This window comes from Lygodium microphyllum, chromosome 30 (genome assembly GCF_053477565.2).
Source record: "Lygodium microphyllum isolate KBCC chromosome 30, Lygodium_microphyllum_v1.1.10, whole genome shotgun sequence".
In the NCBI taxonomy this organism is placed as follows: domain Eukaryota; kingdom Viridiplantae; phylum Streptophyta; class Polypodiopsida; order Schizaeales; family Lygodiaceae; genus Lygodium; species Lygodium microphyllum.
In genome coordinates, this window is record NC_141164.1 from 119,567,025 (window position 1) to 119,591,739 (window position 24,715).

Genomic DNA, 24,715 nt, shown 5'->3' on the forward strand with positions numbered 1-24,715 from the left:
AAAATATACTCCTTGACATGCCCTCATCTACAATGATGTCTTTAGAAAAAATAGGTGTGAACACATGGTGAACTTGCTATCTAGCATGTCCTCAAGTAACATGAAACTAAATACATTTGCAATAATAGGGTATAGAGGTGCAGACATGGACTATTGCTACTTGATCAATTCTAGTATCGATATCAAAGAAGAGTGGGGGTAGCCCATCTTCATAATGGGTTAATGGTTTATGGAGTAGCCTCATGAGAGGAGGTGGAGATAGTTGTAGGTGGTCATAAAGGAGGGATTAGGGAAGTTAGTGATTCCTCTCATGAAATATGCAAAGGAGGGATTAGGTCAATAGGCTAAAATAAGTAAATTCTATTGACATGGGTCACTCTAATATTAGAGATCTTTGGGAAATTGTATCTACCATGTTCCTTTTCTTGATAATCTTGGCCATGCCTGCTTGGATAGCAATAGAAAAGTGGATCTACTTGCTCCTTCTTTTGGGAAATAAATGAAGGCTTCTCAAGCCATCTTATTGCTTTCTAGGAGGTGGTATTGCCATTTTGGTAGTCCTAGTCATACTTTTGTGGGCTTCAATTTCAAGTACCTCCACCATGCTTTCCTAAATCCTATTCCTGAATCTACTCTCCTCATTTACCGTGAAGTTAAATTTCACAATAGGGTTGGCCTCTTGCTTCTTGTGATATTTATATATTGTCTTCTCATGGTCTTCTTCATCTTCCTACTATGATAAGAGCTCAAGGGGGATGGGATACACAATCACTCGTTGTGGCTAAACTCATAGGGTTTGGATCATGGTCGTATAGGTCTCCTTTTACTTTGGATCTTCCTCTTCATGACTCATCCTCTAACTTTCTTGTGTCAATTTTGATAAGTTAGGTAGATTCATGGGGGATTTCATGATTGTCAATGGGCTTGCAACAATGGGAAAGGTCATCTAGGGCTGCTAAGTTTTTATCAATCTTGTTATTTTGAATTTGTGCTATTTATAATGCTTTTGCTTTATTTGTCAAATAAAGTCTTCTTTTTTAGCCCTTACATTATCAAATTGATTCCTTGAAATTTCTCCATGATTTCCAAGGTGCTGGAGAATAAAATCAAATGGGCCTTGAATTCTTCTAGATTTTCAGATTGAGGCATATAGGTTGTTATTATAGCTCCCCTGAATAGCTCATTTTACTTCACCATGACCATTTTGTAGGATTTTAACTAGGCTCTATGCTAGCTTTCACTCCCAGGGGGTGCATCTATAAAAATCATCTATATAATGTACATTCAAAGGGTACTAACAAATACATTTTCATTAGATAATATAAGGCCATAAAATGATATCTTTTACTTCAATACCATATTAGAGAATTTGGGAATCTCCCAAGTTCCACTTTCAAATAAGAAGTAAAGATTTGACTAAGTGGCTAAATCTTAACCCCATATTTGAGAGTGAGACTTGGGAGGATTGCTTATATAGTATCTAGATAAACTTTCACCTTCAAGTAATGTGGTTCTTCACCAAACTTACGGGTTTTTTTCAAATTATAATTAAAAACCACCTTTTGTAAATATAATATTATAATTTTTTCCTAAATAAAATACAATTTCATTTGAACTCACATGGTATCTTACATGTTCTATACGGTGGACTTCCCAAGCTTTCAATATATAGGGCTACTTCTAAGTCATTGGTGAGCTTCATTAAGGTGATCTCATAAAGACTATGTGTGTCATGGTATACCATGCTCATAGCCCTTAACAAGGTACTAGACGTAGTCTCCTATAAGTTTGTATATGAGGCACTCTATTGAACCTCTATTTGCTTATGCTCATGATAACATCTCTCATATAGACCTATCCTTTCTTTCTCTTGCACTACTTTGATCTTAACACTACTAAGCTAGTGGATGATTACTATTATCTCTATGCTTACATTAGTCATTTTGATTTTGTAGTGTGGGAGTGGTTGGGCTTATCCCTTAAGTCTATCTTGAAGCTCACTCATGGGGCTCTCTTATTCCTTAAGCTAATCATGAAGCTTTTTAAGCACTGTATTGTGCTTTTTTAACTAATTCTGAAGCTCTTATACCTATTTCTCTTGGAGGTCTTTGAGCGTAGTGTCACACTCCTTTAGTAGGTTTTGGAGATCCGTGATCACCAAGTCACACTCCTTTAGTAGTAGAGCTAGTGTTGGAACAATAGAGGAGCACCCTTGTTCCGATGCCTTGGCCTTTATGGGTGATTGCTTGGGATCCCTTGGTAAGATAATTGATTTTTTGACTCTATCAAGAAGCTCTAGTACTCTTTTGATGAACTCTCCAATCTTTACTAGAGCTCCTCATTGGCATTGAGTGCACTAGCCTTGTTTTCTTTGAGGTCTCTAATTATTCACTTAGGGATCCTATCCTTCTTGTTGCATGTTGTGCCTTTGGAAGTGTCTTGTATGTTCTTTGTGGTATTTATTAGGTGAAAGCTCTCTTCTGGATTAGTAGTAGTGACTTTAACTAAGGGTCCAACTCATTGATATGTGCTTGTATGGTACCAACTTAAGCCATTACCTTATGTAGAGTTATAGAACCAGGTTTGTCACCTTCTCATTTTCCTCACTAGAACTAGTTTCTCCTTTCCATGCTATAAGGTTGGCCATCTACTATGGGATGGATTGGTCCTTGTTGCACATGGACTCTTCTATTAACACTAATAGCTCTTTCATAGTCTTCTTGTGATTGCCTCATTTTACCTTCCAAATTTTTCTATTACTTGATCTCCTTTTAGTAGCAGAAATGATCATCATCTCTTCTTCTTGTCCCCTTCGTCAATGTCTTCCAAAGATGAGCTCTATTCTTCTTCTTCTTCTTCTTCTTGCTTGTGTCCTTACTGTGGTTGGGTTTTCCTCCTTTATCTATTTGCCTCTTATCTCTTTCACTGGTTTCCTCAAATGAATCCTTGGACAATGTGGTGGCTTTATACATAACCTCAAGATCTCTTGAAGGGGTACTCTCACTGCAATAGTGATGATGCGCGTAAGCGAGCTACCATGGTTAATGATGATGTACATAGCCTCCCTATGGTTAAGCTTTACCTTCGGATTATTTGGATCCACCCTTTGCCCCTTGTCTAGGGATTATGTGACATGCTTGAGTCACAAAGCATTCGATTATTGCTTAATCGGATTTCCTATCAGTATGTCTTCTAAGAGGTACTTAGTGATCAAATGGAGGGAGAGAAAGGGAGCTTGAGCTCTTGCAAGATACAAAACACACAAAGAGAATACACATAAGATTGAAAGCTGAAACCCTAGTCTTCCTTCTTCTTCTTCTTCCTCTTCTTCACTATATGAGTCTACTAAGAATAAGACAGAGTACAACATACATAATATACAAAACGTGTATAATGTGAACACACTAAGTAGAAAGATACCTAGATAAATATCTGATAACTCAAGTGGGTAGATTAATTGATGTCCAGCTATAAAGTATCACTATAATGATATGTTAATGCAAGTACCAACCACATCAATGATATGAATATGAAAACTATAATATAGATAAGTGAATGTCAACTTATGTTGAGCTTGATATCTCAACATTCCCTCTCAAGATCATCAACTCCATGACATGTACTCCAAGTAAGCTTCAAAAACAGCGAAGCTTTTTTGCTCCTAGGGCCTTGGTGAAAATATATGTAATCTACTCCTGTATGCTCATATATATAAGATCAATATCATCTTCCAATACCCTCTCTCTAATGAAATGATAATGAACTTCATTGTGTTTCATGCATGCACGAAACAGTTGGTTCTTAGACAACTATATATGGCTCATGTTGTCATAATAAATAATAAGTCTCATGTCTATATGTATCCCCAAATCATCAAGTAGATATCCATCCAAGCTACCTCACACGTTGTAATAGCAATACCCTTGTACACTACCTCTATGCTCAATAATATAATAATGGGTTATTTCTTACCACTCCAAGTCATAGAAGCACTCTTGAAGAAAAATATGTAGCCATTGGTGGAATTTTTGTCAGAAACACTCCCTATCCAATCTGCATTAGTATAACAAAATAATTGCATCAATGACTTAGCCTCATAAAAGATACAATAATTCAATGTGGCCTTAAGATATCGTAAGGTATGTCTCACATTGTCCAAATGAGGCTTATGAGGCATCTTCATAAACAGGCTCTCTAAGACATCTGTGTGGTTACAATCTAGCCTGGTTATAGTAGTGAAGGTCAAACATTCCACCATCTTCATGTACATTATGGGATCCTCCAATATCTCACCCACATCAATACTTAGTTTGAAATTCTGGTCAAATAGTATTGAGATTGGCTTACTGTCACGAGCTAAAACGGGCCCGACACACTGGCTATAGGTACTAGTCGAGCCTCTAACACTCATAAGACAACCCTACACGGCCTCATAGCTAGGAGCATCCAAGGGACACACTACCCTAATTGCTTATGTAGATATTGCATTTGTAGTGGAACGTAGTCCAATGATTTCCCTTTCCTACTCCTCAGAGGGAGATCCCACACATCTTGGTGTAGTACACCAACGTGATACAATGAAAGGAGGCACCCTCGGGCTGAATGCTGTGGACCCACTACAGCTCTCTTACACCGAGAGGATTGGCCCCTCAGTGCGCCGCTAACACAAATAACACAGACATAGCAAGCTCCACTTTTGTTTTAAACGATCTAGGACATATAAATTTCCTCACTTGAAAATTTTCCCAAGAACCCAATGCCTAAACTTATAGCTTAGGTGCCTCACAACTTAGCATGGGCCATATATATTGAAAACCAATTGCAATGCATCTAGGAGTTACCATGTGATATGCGCAATGCAATTGTGAATGCCATAGTGCTCAAACAATTTATGATTTATAAATCAACATTGTGTGGTGCAACAAACATGTCTTTCCATGATTTCAATCTACACGTCATGCTTCATTGCTAAGGTCAACCCCAAGCCTTCTTGTGTGGCTTAAACCCCTTTTAACTTAATTTATAAACGTGCTATATGGTATGCACAAATAAATAGATTAAAATTTCCAATGTTTTTAGCAATTAATCATTATCAAATCCCCTCTTCCCTCATACTGTTGTTGGGGCATTTGGGGTTGAAAGTCTACTGCAGGGGCAAGAGACATCAGGGTGAAGGGAGATTCACGGAGAGGAGTAGACAAAAGAGAAGGGGTTGAAAGAAATAGGAGACATAGTGAAAGGTGAGAAGGATCGAAGCTTGCACTCGAGAGCTATGGCGAGAGAGCAAGAGCAAAAAAGAGAGAGACAAGAAATGGGAACTCCAATAGTCACAATGTGTGACCGGGCCTTCCTTTATTCAAACTGTCACTAAAAGAATAAAGAATAAAGTGATGGTGACGGACGCCTGCCACACCTGCAATGTGCAGTGGCGGTGACTATTAGTGTAGTAATACACGAGCGGCTAGGCAGAGGAGCCTTTACCTCCAACAACCTCCCACTTAAAGGCAAATCTGCCCTAGTGAGGAGTGAAAAGAAAAAATAAAAAAGACAGTACAACAGGATGAGGAAAGACGTCATCTCATCCCATGCCTATCAACCTCCTGAGGAAGGCAAAGCGCTCTATAGAGAGGCTTTTCGTGAGCAGATCTGCAGGATTCTAGTAAGTCGAGATCTTGACATGGTCAACAGACTTGTCCTCAATGATTCCACGTATGAAGTGATACCTCACCTCAATGTGTTTCATCTTCGCATGGAAGACCGGATTCTTGGCTAACTGAATAGCACTCATAGAATCCGAATGCAGTGTAGGGATAGCATCAAATAGCCTCCTTGCAAGCCTCAGTGGCTGCAACATACTTGTCCTCTATAGTAGAAAGGGCCGTGCATTTCTGCACCATGGACATCCAAGAAACAACACCTCTAGCATAGGTGAATACATAGCCGGAAGTGGACTTCCTACTATCTACATGTCCTGCATAATCAGAGTTAGTATACCCCATGACTCCTGTATCCTAGCTGCCATAGAATAGGCACATATCTGCAGTGCCCTTCAGGTACCTCATGATACCCTTCACGGTATCCCAATGCTTCTTGCCACGTGTAGCCATATAGCATTCCACAACACCAACTGCAAAGGCAATATCTGGACGAATGGCTATCATGGCATACATAAGACTGCCCACTGCGGATGCATAGAGAATCTTGGCCATCTGTCTGCGGACAATCAGCCTATGATACCTTCACATAAGAAGGCAATGGGCAGCCAATAGGCTTTACGTCTTGCATACGGAAGCGCTCAAGGAATTTATGAATGTACTCCCTTTGTGACAAGTAGAGGAGTCCCTGATGCCTGTCACGTCTAATGCGCATGCCAAGTATGTGAGCGGCCTGTCCCAGATCTTTCATCTCAAAGCTCTTCTTGAGCTGAGCCTTAAGAGCATCTAGCTCATCATGAGCTTTCCCTGTTATCAGCATATCATCCACATAGAGTACCAAAATCAATAAAGAACCATCACGGACTTTCTTCATGTAAAGACACGGATCCATAGCACTCCTGCTGTAGCCCTGTGACTGCATAAAGGTATCAAAATTATGATACCACTCCCTAGGTGCCTACTTCAAGCCATAAAGACTTTTCTTCAATTTTCACACTAGGTGTTCCCTACCAGGTTCTACAAAGCCCTTAGGCTGCTCCATATAAATCTCATCATGCAAGTCCCATGTAAGAAAGCCGTCTTGATATCCATCTGGTATAAATCCAATTCAAGCTGAGTAACCAAAGCCAAGACAACGCAGAGGGTGGTCATCTTAACGACAGGAGAAAATACCTCATCAAAGTCCACACCATGCTCCTGCTTAAAACCCTTTGCTACCAATCTAGCCTTGTATGACGGCTTGGGGTGTCCAGGGGTACTTTTCAGCTTGTGCACCCACTTGCATGGCAAAGCCTTCTTGCCCTCACGCAAGGAAACCAAATCCCAAGTCTCATTCTTATGCAAGGAGTCTATCTCAGACTGCATAGGCGCAAAAACTACATCATGACTGCGGATAACTTTTCCTGCTTGCAGATCCCAGAGACAATAACCCATCTCGCCTGCATCCCCATAACCAAGGAAAATGCATTTGACACTCTTAGGATCTAGCTTACTTCTTTTGTCCCTGGGCACATGGAAAAATGCCTCACATCCAAAGACACAGAGATGCGCATAAGAGGGAGGTTTGCCAGTCCATACCTCCTTTGCAACCTAGAAATCCAAACCACTAGAAGGAGATCTGTTTATGATATTCACAGCTATACTAACTATCTCAGCCCAAAAGCTCTGTGGTAGGCCTGCATGGCTAAGCATACTGCGTACACGCTCATGGATGGTTCTATTCATCTGCTTAGTCAAACCATTCTGGGGGGTATAGAGGGCGGTCAACTGACGCTTAATACCCCTCTCATCACATAATTGCTCAAAAGCACGTGAGACATACTCACCCCCATTATCTGTCCTTAGGCATTTTAACCTATACCCAGATTGGTTCTCAACCAATACAAGACATCTCTGAAAGACAACCAAGATATCGCATTTCAGCTTAATGGGATAAGCCCAAAATTTCCATGAAAAATCATCTATGAAAATAACAAAATACTTTACACCACCCATAGACTGAGAAGGCATGGGCCCACAGACATCCGAATGTACCAATGCCAAGGGCTCACTCATGCGTGGCCTACCAGACTTCTTATGCGTAGACCTAGTCTGCCAGCCATAAAGACAATGCTCACATGAATCAAAACATGCATAATCAAGGGGTGGTAAGTACTGCAAACCAGAAAGCATTTTCATTTCCTTCAAAGACATATGGCCCAAACGGGCATGCCAAAGAGATACATGTGGGATAGAACCCACAGACAAAACATGATCAAGGGAAGAAGTGGATACAATCAAGGGATAGAGGCTGCCAGCCTTGGCACCATTCGCAATCACAATTCTGCCACGAGTGATCTTCCATGCAGAGTCTCCAAAAGATATATGATAACCTGCGTCATCAAGCTGTCCAGCTGACATGAGACTGTGTGCCAAAGCAGGTACATGACGTACATCTTGCGTAATAAAACTACTGCCAGAAGGAAACTATAGCCTAACATCACCAATGCCCACAATATCAAGAGAGTTGTCATCACCCAAGCGCACAGAACCCGAAACAGTATGGTATGAATGAAACCACTCTCAACAAGGTGTCACATGAAAGGATGCACCTAAGTCCAAGAGCCAACATTGTGCATACATAGAGTGTATCTCTGTCATTTGTGAAGCACTAGAAGAAGCTGCAAGGATATAATCATCATCAACATCCTCAGGCTGCATAATATTGATCTCTTCAATTTTAACACTGGACTTTGTAGGCACTATGCTGCGATTAGAAGACTTATCCTGCACTTTGTCTTTCCCCTTATCTTTGCGCCTTTCATTGTGCAGTTCATGGCATTGCGGCCTAATATGGCCCTTTTCTCCACAATGGTGACAAGTAACATCTGTATTCCTGCCACGGGATTTGCTGTGTGACTTCCCCCGAGACTTGGACTGAGATTTTTGAGAATCCCGTCCACGGCCATTGCCATTACCATGCTTTCCATATCCATCATTCATGCCTCTAACTGTCATAGCATGCGACATATGAGAGGCATCCAAATTCTTACGGTTAACCTCTTCCTGCAGAAGAGCACTCTCAACATCAGATAATTTTAAGGTAGCAGCAGAGGTACATAAAGCAGTGCGGAATACATCCCATGACTCATTAAGAGTACCAAGCAAGAAAAGAGAAGTGACATCCTCTGCAAAAGTGATGTCCTGCAAAGTCAAGTTCTTGAGTATAGCATGGGACTAGCTCAAGTGAGCAGACATAGTCACATTCTCCTTCATGCGCAGATCCATACGCTGGTTCAGCCAATACATCTGACTCGCTGGACTTTTCTTGATTAAATCACCTAGCTAAAAAGCTATGCTAGTCATATTAATGTAATAGGGGACATATGATAAGATGTTAACGTAAAGAATCTTATTGTTCAGACGCAACCCCAAGCGTAGGTTCCAAATCCAACTCCTGCACTAAGTCCAGTTGTGGTTCAAGAGAAGAAGTTCCTTCTCAAATAAATTAAGCCACCCGAGTTTGATGGCAAGGGAAAGACTGTTCAAGCTGATGCCGAGATCTGGATTGAGTCCATGGAGGACTATTTTGAGGCAGCAGGAACTGTACTTGCTAACCAAGCCATGCTCGCCAAACTTAAGCTTAATGGCGAAGCGAGACTTTGGTGGAAACAGTGGTGCAGTCTGTTCTTCCTCAAATACATTGTAATGAACCTGTTCTATGAGAGATAATATAATAGTGGACTTGCATAACTCATCAATCTCAAACCATTCCTCATCTGGCATAGTTGCAAGCGGCTGCCCACTGAACCTTAATGGTTTGATTTGCGATTTCTGCACCAACACCTGCCAAATCTGGCTCTTCCAATACGAGTAATTCATACCATCAATCTTAGTGATGTTTAAAATAGCATGATCAGTGGACAAACTCGCCATAATGCACGTTAAAAGACTGCAAACAGTTCAAAACTGCTTGCTGTTTACTGCAGAAAATGACAAACAAATCACCAAAATCGAGAGAAAATAGCGAGAAAAGTGTAACCAAAGCTGCTGCCCACCAAGTACTAGTGAAAGTACATCATTTCAGAATATTTCAGCATGAAAAATCCATGTCAGTCCGCAATTATATGCTTGCTGTAATAAATGATAGCAGGGTATTGTGAGAGTCAATTGCTGACCAAATCACTGCACCAAGTTAATAAATGACAGCCAAGACATGACCAGCCATAAACGGGCATAAATCAGCACCAAACAGCCATCAAGACCCTGAGCAAACACCCAAGGTCACCAAAGCATCCTCCAGTGTGAGTAGGCATACCCCTTGGACAGTAGGGCAAAGTATACATAACACTGGCAAGACCTAACACTAGTAGGTGTATGCTCACAAGAGTGCAAAGCCCAAGCTCAGGTCAAAAACTCTTTCTTGGCCACTGATGCACTCTCTTAGCCCGATCTATGATCTCTATTGCTCTAACATTGTCATTTGATCAGCATCCTTCATCACACCCCACCCCCTTCTCTCATGAATTGATCCATATGAAGGAACAACAAGGAGAGAGAGGAGAGAGGAGAAAGAAAGACTACATTTTTAGAATTTCATTACCTTCATCATATTTCATAAGATTACAACCAAAATCTTGCCCTTCTTCTATAAATCAGAGATACATCATCATCGCTCATGATTGTTGAGGCATGAAAAGGCACAAAAATCCCCAAATTTTGGGGTGCAAATAAAAAAACACCCCCCACCTACTCGACATGAATTTTGCATGTTTTTTCAAAGTTTCATTTGAGTTTCATTTCATTTATAAATTATCTAGCTCAAGACCTCCATGTTCACATTGCAAACCAAGTGGTTTTGGCCCGTTCAAAGGGGCAATTGAACTCGAAATTGTGATCCGACTAGCCAAATAACTTTGTGACGTCAAAATCTATAAATGTGGGACCTGCCATGCACTTTTTGACTTTTGAATCATGTAGCTGCTTCATTAATGCGAAACCTTACGGGGATTAAATGGGGGGTCAAATGGACTTCGATTGACAAACTGAGACTTGCGTTGGGTTCCTGGCATCAAACTCCACCTAGGAAAACTCCAGCTCATCGATCCACAACCGTTTCATTTTGCATAAAATTTGGTCTTTTACGGCCTCCCAGGCTCTTTTCCGCTTCAAAAAGGGTCTTTGAAATCGCTCTCATTGGTAACCACGAGATAGGGCGACTTAGCCCGTCGAATACCACAAACTGATCTACATAAACATAACCATAAAGAGCATCAAGCTGATACAAAAAATATACTCATCAAAGCATAAGAACAACTCTCACCCTACCTCCTGATGATAGAATCAAGGCATGAAAATCCACAAGGGATAGGCCTAACACAATCTGATAGAAATCGAGAGCAAGTTGCTAACCAACTACTCAAACATGGAGTGGATAAAAACTCTATCAAAGAAGTCATCCTAGTGGTGGTCTGAACTACCTACCTAACTTAGGACAACTGTGGACTAGGACCTCCTACCAAGTGAGGACTCTTATAGCCTAGTCACCATATTTTTCTTGTTATAGTATATTTTTCTCTCAAGGTTTTATACTCGAGCGTGTAAAAAGGAGGGAGCTGAGCATAGAGTGACCCAAGGAGAACAAGGCATTGGTCTCAAGTCTTGACTTGGTACCCAAGAACCTACCAAGCACTCGTGAAGCGATACTTAATCCTTTTTATTGCTCACTTTTTTTTTTGCTCCAACCTTCATTTCTTTTCTTTTCGACTAGCTATTACCCTAGGAAGACAAGGCATTGGCCCCAAGTCCCAGGAACCTACTAGACCTCTGCAAAGGGATAATTCACTACTTCTATGAATTTTCTTTCCTTTTTTTCCCCTTATTCAGGAGGTAGAACCCCTTTTTACACACCTCTATAATTTTTATGTTTAAATATATTCAGAATTTGCTCTTCTTTGATATTTTGGCACGCTTCTCTAATTGCCTCACACAAGCAAGGACTCCTAGGACAGCTACCTAGCGAGCAGGAAAGACAAGGTCACAAGGACTACCCTTTATCACATGTCTTTAATGCTTGACAATGTTCTAATAAGAGGCAGATTGCTACTCAAATCTCCCTCAGATATACCTAATCAAACCCTAGGACTTCATGCCTTGATTGTTGGTCCCCACAAACAAAAAGAAAATAACCCACAAATACACATATAACATTATCTTCTTAAGGGAAAAACTCAAAAAGGGGATGATACCACCTTGAATGGTCATAAGAAGCTCCTTCCTAGCAAAGGCTCCCTCCAAGCACTTCGTCCAACCTGTGCGATGCAATCACTAAAACAGAAAACCATTAAATGTACCTACACGAAATAGACGTATGGCCCTCTTGGCCTAAAGAAATATAACATTTCACACAACCAATAGAATCGACCCTTTTGGCCTTAGGAAATAAAACACTAGAACTCCACAGAGATGGCCCTCTTGGCCTTATGAAATATAACATTAAAACTCGACAAAAAAAACCCTCTTGGCCTTATGAAATAAAAATTTTTAATCCAATTCAACATCATGTATTGTTGAAACAATTCCTTGGTCCTAATGTTACTCTAATAAAGCACAAAACCAACCAAGGATAAGGCCTCTTAAGCCCTACACTAAGTGCATCAGGTTATTAGCTAACCCCCTTGCATAAATAGCAAGGGGTGTCTGACGAATATGATGATACACAATCGTGTACGTCCATGACGGAGTAGGAAGGTGCTCACTTGCTACCTGACTCATAACCCAAACTAACCATCGGCGGCCGAAATATGACATGTCAACAAGAATACCCCAAAGTAGTCCAGGGCTAATTTTAGGAGGTAATTGTAATGGCTCCCTTGGACCACAATTGAAAAAGACATCTTTCACAAAAGTGTAGTTAGCCAAAGAATCCACAAAGTGATTCCATTGTCGATGAACTAACTAACAAGTCACCGTCTCAAAGATATGCAACATATCCAAGACTGCATGACAATACATCGGTAAAATGGGATCCACACACAATAGGTCCCATTTAGCTAATTGATTACCAACTATGAGTTTCCTTTAACCAATAATCGGTAGACACCATCACATCGGGCTATATTCAGTTCCATGATCAAGGCCTTGTATTTTGCCATATTATTAGTAAAAGAGGGTCCTAAATAGACTCCCATCTTCATGAGAACCCTACATCGGATATTTTTAATAACCACACCAATGCTCATGTGTTTAGTGGGTCCCCCTAGAAGCTCCATCAAAATGCAGAGTATAAACCCAAGCTTCATTGATAAGCCATGCCATAACAATCAGCTCACTCGTACTTATGATAATCAAAATCAAGCCGAGAGAGGGGATGTATAACAGGCACAATCCCTCCTTCCTTGCTAAACGCAATAGGAATGCTAGTTAAAATTTGGTGACAATGGTGGAAATAGACCTTAATTTTCCATGTAAAAGATCCATTTAGCCACTCAGTAACCTAATATCCTTTGCTGCACCAGATCATTCGACCTTGATGGTAATGTTTCTCAAGGTACGGATGCTCCGGATAGGGGATGATGCGTCCCATTCGCTCATCTTGGTACCTACTACATGTTAAAGTTGAATCCTAAATGACCTACATAGGCACTAAGCCTAACGTCAACCCTTACACATAGTAAGCCTTCAAGTTATTAAAGTTAACTTTAGTTTTAAACTCTACCCCCTGCAAATATGCTAGAAGAGCCATAGAGCCATTCTTTTCTAAACATATAATCTTGTATGGTCCATCCCATTTGGGTTCTAATTTTCTTGGAAAGAGCTCCCTTCGAGTATCATATTACAGCACTAGATGACCTTTTGCAAATTTGTACTTCTTAGCTCCAAGATCAGGAAGGGCTTTCATTCTCCTTTTCCCTACTTCTTAATGTAATAAATCCTGTAATCGAATCTCATCAAGATGTGCCAAAGAAGTATAGCATTTCTGTAATGCTTCTTCCTCTCCCAATGAATGATGGAGGGTAAAACGCACAGTGGGGAGCTCTATTTCTAATTACAAAACACACTCCTCCCCATACACTAGCTTGAATGGGGTGTGTCATGTGGCTCTCTTGAACGCCGTGTTGTAAGCCCACACTACCACATATAATTTCTTATCTTAATCGTGCTTGTTTTCTGATACGATCTTAGATAAGATTCCTACTAGTTGTTTATTTGTACTCTTAACCTGACCATTCGCTTGAAGATTATACAGGGTAGTCTTGTTGTGCTTAATCTTCAAAGCTTCAATTAGGGCCACTATAACCTTGTTTAAGAAGTGTGCCCTTCGATGATCAGACAACACAATCTCCTTCAGTGGACCAAAGCAGCAAACAATTTGCTCCATAATAAAAATTGGATGTCTCCTTAGCATTGTCCTTCATCGTTGCTCGAGCTTCATACCACTTTGTAAAGTAGTTAGTTGCTACAATAATATACCGCTTTCGGATAATTGATGAAGAGTATATTGGTCCCACAAAATCGATATCCCATTTTTCAAAAGGTAACCAAAAAGGGATTTAGAGGTCGCCTACGATTTTCTCTTGCATCATGCCTTTGATAGACATCACAATGCTTAACATAACTAAAAGCATCTTACAAAACTGATGGCCACCAATATCCAGTGTGAAGAGCTTCTTGGACGGTAAGCTGGCCAAAAAAATATCGCCCATACATTGAATCATGGCACTCCTCAAGAACGAATGGTACCTCATTGGGTACTACATAATGATGATAGATATCATCTACTCCTCTTCGATACAAGACACCCAATATAATTGAAAAGCGTAATGCTTGCTGCTTGATTTTTCTCTTTTCAAACTTCGATAACTTAGCCCCAAATCCTCTTGTAGATAAATAATGTGTTATCACCGCATACCAGGAAGGGATGTAAGCTATATCGATTTTAAATAGATCTTCAATATCACTTCCCTCAGTTGAAATTCCCTTTGGCTCCCCGAAATCCACAAGACATTCTACAATACCCTACAGCTTTGACGGCTTGCTCCTAATCTCATAATCAAACTCCTTCAAAGTGATTAACCACTTTGCTAAATGATCAAGTAGCTGCAACTTGTTCAACAGCAATTTGAGTCATTCCGCCTTCGTAAAGAATACCACCTTCACATACAGAATATAATGCCTAAATTTATTTGTTGCAAAGACCATTCCAAGGCACAATTTCTCCATGTATGTATAGTTAACTTTCGATATCCCCAATTTTCTACTAGCAAAGGCAATTGGATGATACCATTTCTCCTCCCAAATTTGAGCTAAACAGTAGCTGATACTATGCATTGTAGCTGTTGAAAATACATAGAAAGCTTCACCTCTTCTGGGTGCTTTTAAGATTGGTGCTTTTGCTAATTCTTGCTTTACATCCTCAAAGGATACTTAACAAGCCTCATTCCACTCAAAGAGATAGTTAAAAGATAGAAGGTTTGTCAATGGCAACGCTCTTTCTGCCAATGCATTGATAAATCTTTGATAATATCCCACTGATGTGACAGAAAGTTATGCACCTCTTTTGGAGTACTCAATGGGCTCATAGAGACGATAACCCTTATCTTTTCAGGTTCAATCACAATACCAGCTGAACTAACCACATGGCCGAGTAACAACCCATAGGGCACTCCAAATACGCACTTTCTAGGGTTAAGAGCAATGCAAATCTATCTACTATGCTCAAAACATTTCCTAAGAATAATCAATTATTGCTTCCTTGTGGTAGCTGCCCTAGATCATCAATAAAGGCTTTTAACTCCTCTAGGGAGATATCACCAACGGTCTTATCAGCTATTCGTTACCAAGATCCAGGTGCATTGCATAGACCAAAGGCTATCACATGATACGCAAAGGTACCGAAGATAGTCATAAATGCCATTTTCAATTTATCTTTCTCCACAATGGCCATCTGGTTATATCCGACAAAGAAATCCATGAATGAGTAGATTTCCCTACCCACTAACTGATCCAAAATCTGATCAATGAATGGAAATGGGTAGTAATCCTTAACCATTTGCTTATCAAGCTCTCTGAAATCTACGCAAAGCTGAATTTGATTATTATTATTTTTCTTGATAACAACCATGAACACCATTCCGTGTGTTGAACCAAAAATATCAGGCCAACCTTTTATAGCTTTTAAATTCTTCGAATAGCCCATCCCTTAATTCAAAAGGTATATGTCTTACTTTCTATCACATAAGGCAACTACCTTGCTTCAAAGGAATTGTATGAATAGCCAGGATCAGAGGAATGCCTCTCAGCTCATCATAACTCTAAGCAAAAATATCACACAATTCTTGAATTAAGGACACATAGACCTTCCTTTCTTTTGAACTGAGCATGGATCCTAATTTAATTAGCCGTGAATCATTCATCGTACCAAGGTCAAGCTTAATTACATCTACATCCCTCATCCTCTCTTGAGCCTCTATTGGCTCATTCAAAGTCACTTGGTAGATATATTCTCTAATGGACCCCTCATTGGATTCTGTCAAGATTGTGGGAGAGAAGGAAGGAGTCTCACTTGTAGCTTTCTTGCTTGCACAATGGGGGAATACACACAAGGGTGGAGGCTGAAAACAGTTTTCCTCTTCTTAGTTGTGTAAGCCAAAAAGAACTCAAGTACAAAGAGATAGAAGAACCCTAAATATGGGTCTCAAACCAAACTCAACTAACTAAGGTGGCATACTAACTGAGCCACGAACTAGAGTAGATAAGGATAGCTGTCATCTAGCTATTATTCATGGGCGGTGTACCAACCGCATCTACAACTGACAAGTCGGTGACATAAATACACAACGGTCACCCTGGCGTATCGCGAGTGGAGCTCGATATCTCAACACTCCCCCTCGAGCTCAATCCCAATTCCTACACACCAAGCAGGTCTCTGAACTTGCGCAGCTTCTCTGCGCCCAATGCCTTCGTGAATATGTCAGCTACCTGATCCTCTGTGCTGACATAAACTAGATCAATAAGACCTAGTAAAACCCTCTCCCGCACATAGTGATAATGCACCTCAATGTGCTTTGTTCTAGCATGATAGACTGGGTTATTTGCCAAGCGTATACTACTCATGTTGTCACAATAAATGACAACTGGCCCATCTGTAGACTGATGCATATCATAAAGTAGCTTATGCAACCAAGCTACCTCACATGCAGCCATTGCTGCACCCCTGTACTCAGCCTCTGTGCTCGACAAGGCAACTGTAGGCTGTCTCTTGCTGCTCCAAGTGACTGCAGTACTCCCAAAAGAGAACACATATCCACTGGTAGATCGTCTATCAGAAATGCTACCAGCCCAATCAGCATCAGTGTATCCATGCAACTATATCTGAACCCCAGTCTCATAAAATAGTCCATACTGCAATGTGGACTTCACATACCTGAGTATACGTCTAGCCGCATCCAAATGCGATTTCCTTGGAGCCTGCATAAACTGACTTACCAATCCAACAGCATAGCTCAAATTTGGCCTGGTAATAGTCATATAAATCAAGCTTCCTACTATGCGTCTGTACATAGTAGGGTCTTCCAGAAGCTCACCTGCATCTGCGCTCAGCTTCACATTCTGCTCCAAAGGAACTGAAATAGGCTTACAGCCTGTCATCCCATATTTGGACAGCATGTCCAATCCATACTGCCTCTGCAAGAGCTGTATCCCACTTGGTGATCTAATCACCTCAATGCCCAAGAAATAACGCAGCTCTCCCAAATCCTTCATCTCAAATTTCTGCTTCAATAGCATTTTCACATGAAGGATATCTTCATCACTGTCACCTGTCATAATCAAATCATCAACATAAATGACAATCGCACGTCACCTCACCCCTTCATGACATGGCACCACCGAAGAAACAAAGTTTTTTGTGATGTTAATCACATGCAACATATCAAGCAGCATTTCAAGATTTTTTATTTCTCTAAATCATTGTCTATGAGACATCACATGGTTAGAGGCACCTGAGTCTACACACCATATATCATTAGTCATTATTGTTGATACCTCTACATATACTATATTCGTCATGTATTGCATAGCAAACAACTCCTCATTATCAACTTGATTACTAGTAGATGCATAATTGTTATGCTATCTTCTCCCATTTCTGTTATTTACATCTCTTCTCTTTTCTGGACACTCATTTGGAATATGAACTTTTTGACCATAATTATAGCATTCTCTATTATCATAACTTACATTCTCTATGGTAGGACCTCTATGGCTACCTCTACCTCAAGACTAGTCTCTACCACCTATATGTGACTGCTCACATGAGTCATGAGAGTGCCCTTGATTTTACCCATAATGGCTACCATCGTAGCCTCTACCACTGCAATCTCTGCCTCTACTTTTGTTAGAGTAGAGCACCTATTCTGTATTGTTCTTTTTTTGTGATGAATAAGCAAAAGACCCAAATTTTTCTCTTTTAATATCAACATAGATATTAGACTTGCAAAATTAGGAATGGTGTCTCTTGTGTTGATGGAGGTTCAGAACTACTTGTACTCACCCAAATTATCCAAACATGTAACCACTATATCCTCATCATCAACTTGCACTTTAATAGATCCAAGAGCTTCAACAATACTCTTAATCTTGAATGCATAGTCATTAATAGACAGATTGCTACACTTCACATTATTTAATGTAAACTTCAATTGCAACTTTCTAGCTTTGGTATTTGTACCAAGAGTTTGACCCCATGTTATTCCATGATTTTTTAGGACTATCTGCATCCTATATATACACAATCATATTATCTAAAACATTGATGAAAATCTAATATATAACTTTTTAAACACCCTATCTCCATTCCTAGCTTGCTCAAGCATGGCATTTTCCTTTGAGAACTCTATAGCCTTAAAATTATCTCATTTAATACATTCTCAATAACCTTTACCCATAAGGAATTTGGTCAATCTAAAATTCCAAGCATGGAAGTTGTGCTTGTCAAGCTTGTCATTGAATTTGATTAAATCTCTTAGACATTGTGCAAGAAAACCTAGAAAGCTACTTTTATCAATAAAATGCTAGTTCAGATAAACTATCACACCTATTGAACTTAGTATATAAGCATATCCTGAGCAACACCTATAATGTCTGATAGTATCCAAATACTATCTACCATACCCAATATATGCAATCTCTTTGTGAAATGACAAGCTTTGTAGTATTTGTGAATCTTACCAAATTCACATATGAATAGCCTCAAAATCCCAAACAAGAGCCAAAATGTGTGTGGAATGGGAATCTGACAACATAGTTTCCGATCAACCTAGAGGTCTAGAACATTCCTTTGAGCAGTTCAAGCTCATGAAGGTGGCTCATCAATCAAAGATTGTATGAGAGATATTTCCACAGGTGTACTCCACAATAGGGTTTCCTTGTAGACTCTTGTACTTATGACTCATAGCCTCTTACTTGAAAGACACTTTGATACCTTCAAAAGATGGGGTGAGAGAGAGGAAGCTTGAGCTCTTACAAGACATAAAACGCACAAAGAGAATGCACACAAGATAAAAAGTTGAAACCCTAGTATTTCACCTTCTTCTTTACTATAATGAGAGAGAGTATAATATACATAGTACATAGGTGGTCATAGTGTGAACATGCTACATAGAACGATGACTAGATAGGTATCTCGTAACTTAGCTAGGTGGACTAATTGATGTCTAGCTATAAAGTATCACAAGAATGATATGCCAATGTAGGTACCAACCACATTAGTGATATGAATACACAAACGATCCTTGATGTTCTTCTAATACCCAATGCCTCTTCCACAAGCTTTAGGGTGAGTTTGAAGTTGGCCATCACTCATCATAGTCCTCATTCGTTTTTATATTGTATCTGATAGGATCTTGCACAATGCAAGCTTATCCATCAAGATAGGATAGCTTAGAATGTCATGTCTATTGATTCAAGAGTCATCATGAAGAGTGGTGATGAGATTTTTTCTTCATTAGGTCCTATCATGAGAATCAAAGTATCTCGTGCCTACAAGTTCATGGCTATTGAGTCAAGGGTCATCATAAAGAGTGGTGATGCTATTTTCTATTGAGTCAAGGGTCATCATAAAGAGTGGTGATGCTATTTTTTCTTCATGAGGATCTATCATTAGAATCAAAGTATCTCATGCCTCTTTCTAACTCAAGAGTGTGAATCACAATTCCAAGGTGGCAATCTAATCTTTCTCATTCAACCACAAGAGAGGGAATGTCTTTAGCCAATGCTCATGAGATTGGAGGACTATTAAAATATCCACATAAGAGTGTTAAGATGACATCCAATTTAACTGGTGAGTTTCTCCAAGATTCCATCTTGATGTAAATTGCCCTCCTTTCTTTTCCCTATAAAGACTATACTATCACTCCAATCCTCGATGAGATGTACATTTTATGTCCATGGTTCACCAAGCAACACATTATAGTCCATGCTTTTCATAATAATAAAAGTAACCTTGGCCAATCTCTAAAAACTCCCATCAGTCTAAATTTAGATCCATTGACAATAGCTACATTAAAATGTACCAATTCAACAAGCAAATTTTCATAGGCTTGGAGTACATCTTAAATTGTCTATGATTCCATGGCAAACAGTATCTCCAAGGGTTTCCGCAAGAAGAATAGTGCATCCCTCATCTCCTTTCTAGAATCTATTAATCCTTAGAGCATATGGTGTCACTTGGTAGGTTGCATTCCTTCAACCCAATGTTTTAATCCTTGCTAAATTAGAGAGTTACCTTTGAGTAGAGTTCCAAGAGGAATGGTAGCTTTAGTGGATGGAGCTAGAATAATGGTTGGTTTGATGGTCTCCTAGACATAATGTGGCCTACTTGCATAGGAACAAGAAAAGGCTATTGTTCTATGGGTTGTGATTCAACTAGAGGCTCGATTGTGATTTCATCAAGTTGTTAGGGCTTCTCTTATAGAGGTGCATGGCACATGCTTGGAAGGCTCAAGATCGCATTGATTTTCCCTATCTATAACTCCTCTTGAGTCACCTTTACCCACCCTTGACTTTGTCAATTGTAGTTAGTTGCTAAACTAGGATAGGATATACCTAGTCTTTGGCAATGGTTTCCTTAGAAATTTATGGTGTTGTTGTAGCTCTTTTTGAATTAGAGGTGGCAACTATTTTTGGTGGTGATGTGAGTCCTTCACTCTTAAGCTTGAGTTAAACTCTGTTTCTTCTTTTGTAGGATTGTTCTTTCGATGACCTATCCATTCATTGTTGTAGAGCCTATAATACTTACTCCCCCAACATTACTTTGCATGGAAGTGTTGGTGTATGCAGGATTGTGAATGTTGTCTTTATCCTTTGATCATTTCCATGGAAAATAGGCTCAAAGAAATGCAATGCACCATTTCCTTGTTGCTGCTTGCCTTATGCTATTGACAATCCACTAGATTTAGTTGTTGGGTCATAAAGTCAAGAAGTGGATGGAAGTGGAAGTAGCTGTGATGTAGCCTTCCACACCAAAGTTGTCTATGAGTTTCCCAAACACCTACTACTTTTCAACCATATTCTCTAGGTTGGTGGGGGCTCGAAAACTGAGGTGGCCAACTCCCCACATGCCTATCTCCAATTTTAACTCTTGTCTCCATTGGGCAAAGAAAACTAGTTTGTCTTCACTTAATACATCCCTAATTGGCATGGGTTGTGTTGTGGTTGAAAGGAACAATACCTTTATGGATGCAATTTGCAAGTAAAAAAGAATTTATAATGAGCTATTTGTAATTTTAAAAATTTTAAATTATGCAACTTTATCTTTCTTAGAAAAATTAAAGAATCAGGTGTCATTTAATAGCTAGGTCAAGACCATTGTGGTTTTAAGTGTTGGGTTGGATTGACATAGAGGTAGTCAAAGTAGGCTTAGATTGCAACTCTTTGGAACTAAAACTATGGATTATGCATGTATTTGCCTATTGTAGATATATGCACTTATCAATATATTTAACATTGCATATGGTTAGGAAAGAATGTTCATTGCAAAAAAATATGAGTGCCACTCCCTTCGGAGTTTGAGAGAACATTGAAGAGGAGTGGGATACTCTGAAATTCAATGTTGAATATCAATTTACATTGGGACCAAAAATGGACCTGACACTAGCTTTAAGGCTCTAGTTGGTCTCCTACACACACCAAACAACCCTCACGGCCTCACAGCTAGGAGAGTCTAGATAATACAAATTGATCTATGTAAATATTGCATTTGTAGATATGAGTATCAATGATTTGCCCATCCCAACTCCAAACACAAGGAGTTTCCCATACATAGGTGACTACTTCGCCTCAATTCGCACATACAGAAAGCACCTCCTAGCTAAATGCTCTAACCCCTATGGCTCTCCTACACCCCAGGGATTACGACATTGTCTCATACATAAGAAACAATGAAACATAGTCCACCCTTTTGATATTGCACGATATTTTCTCACACAATTGTCCCCTAGATATCCAATTTACTCTACATCAAGGGAAACCTCTTTAGCTTAATAATCATGGTTTAAAATGTAGAAGATAGGTGCTATGCACCTAGGAGTTGATCATTAATACCATATTTAATGCACATGCAGTGTGCAATGTCCTAGCATGCTCACAAAATTTTCAAATAACAACTAGCCATGTGTTGTGTGAAGACATTATTTTCATGCTTTTCTCTAATGCAATGCCACGATTAGGAAACGGAATTGGGCTATCTTGTATCTCCATTTCTATATATATTCAATGAAACTTATACAATGCACCTCTATGCACAATCATTCATTCTTCTTTATGCAAAAACTTGACATTTCAATCCTCATTTGACACTTATTCATTATGTGGAGTGTTCTCTATGCTATATGCAATCCCCCCACATAAATGCCCCCTAAACCAGATATTTTAACACAAAAATGGATGTAGGCTGAGGCTAACCTCATGCTCTACAATCCACAATACATCCAAACATTCTATACTATTTTTCCCCCCCTTTTTGGAGCTAGAAAAACATTTCCATGATTTTTTGCTATTTTTCTCTAATTTTTCTTAATTATTCCTATTATGAATAGTAATTATTTTGCATTTTCTTATCACACAATAGCAAATACCAATCATGGCAACATAGAATATTCCATCCACAAACAACATTTATTGCTATCATTTCTCTCATTTATTACAAAAATGGCTTATTTTGCATATTCTTTGGATTTTTATTAATTTATATCTCATGATTACAAAAGTATATTTTGCATTTTCTTTATCACAATTCTTAAGCACATCATATTATACCCTCATACCATTTTTTATAACACATGAACATCAGTTACATAATTAAACATAAAAAAGAATGAAGCTTATAATGATTTTCTATGTTTTGGGTTTTTAAAATTGTATGTAGTAGAGGGCCTACAAACAATCTAACAATGTTGGTCATTGCCATACAACTTTGACATTGTCCCATCTCCATCCATTTCAAGCTAGACAATTGCTTTCCATCCCACTTCTCTCTTGCAAATCACCATATGAACACTCTATAGGAGGAGAGAGAAAGATTGATTTTTTTGCTCTTCATGCTAGCCACCTTTTCCACAGCTGAGAGTGGTGATTGAAAGTGAGAAATTTGAGGAATCTCTTTGTGTCATCCATGATATGGGATGTATATAGGATCCAAGTGGCCCCGCTCCCCTCCATTTCATAAGTTCATTGTTGCACCCCCTCTTAGAAAAAAGGACCCCTTGCCACCAGTTGTATTAGTTTTTGGGGGACAAGGGAGGCCCCAAGGGTCATGCCCCCCAAATCAAAGCCACTTTACACTCTTTTTTTCTCCTCCACTTAGGCACCCATATTTCGTGCATCCGATGTCTATTTTGCAAGCCATAAATTTTTGTCTGTTTGTCTAGGACTCCTACACTAGCTAACATTTTTTTTGGTCAATTCTTGCACTTAAAATTTTTTCCAAAAATCTACAAGTGCTACAAGGTCTATCTTCAAAAGTGCTTTTGAAACTCGTCTTTCATGGCCAGTTAAAATGGTATGATCTATATTTGTGGATTTTCATATGCTGCGTTCAGTGGGATCACATTTTCACTTTTCGAAATAATAAAATTTGGCACACTTTGACTTTTTATTTAGCCCAAAATCCCACTCTCATTGGTGACCACAAGGTAAGGCGACTCAGCCCGTCAAACCCATTAATTGATCGACACACACATAAACCATAAAAAGCATCAAGCTACTTCAAATAAAAATACACAACATAGCAAAACACATCTCTCACAAATCAAGGGATGAGTTCTAGGAGGGATAGGCCAAGCATAATCTGACAAAGAATTTAAGAGCTAGTTGTTAACCAACTGCTCTAATATAGACCAGCTGTAAGAGCTATCAAAGAAGATATCCTAAGTGGTGGTCTAACTTGCCTACCTAACCTAGTACAACTAGACTCCTATTGGGCAAATACTCCAATAGCCTATCTCATTCATATAATTTTTCATTTTGGTTCAATCTCTATTCTTCATTATTTTCTACTTCAATTTGTAAAAATGAGGGAGGTGAGCATATTATCACCCAAGGAGAATAGGGCATCAGCCTTAGATTGAGTTTTGGTACCCAAGAACTTGAAAGCTCTCACGAGGCAACACGAAATTTTTCTTTTTATTCCCACTCACGTTTATTTTCTCTCCAACCATCCTTATTTTCTTTTGGCTAAATACCACTCCCAAGAATATCAAGGCATTGGCCCCAGGTTGACGCATCCCCAAGAAAGAAGAGCAAAGCATTTGACTCGTCCCCGATAAACTACTAGGCCTTCGCAAGGTGATGAACATCCACTCTTTTTATTTTTTTCATTCTCTTTATTTTCTTATTTTAGGGGGTTAGAATCCTCTTTTACACATCTTCGTATTGTATATATTTTTGACATATTTATCATTTTCTCTTTTATTTATCAGTCTTCCCTAACCGCCTCACAACTAATAGAGATTCCTAGAACCATCTCTCTAGTAGGCTAGTAAGATAGGGTTACTAGGACTTCCCTCCAAGACAAAGCTTTATAT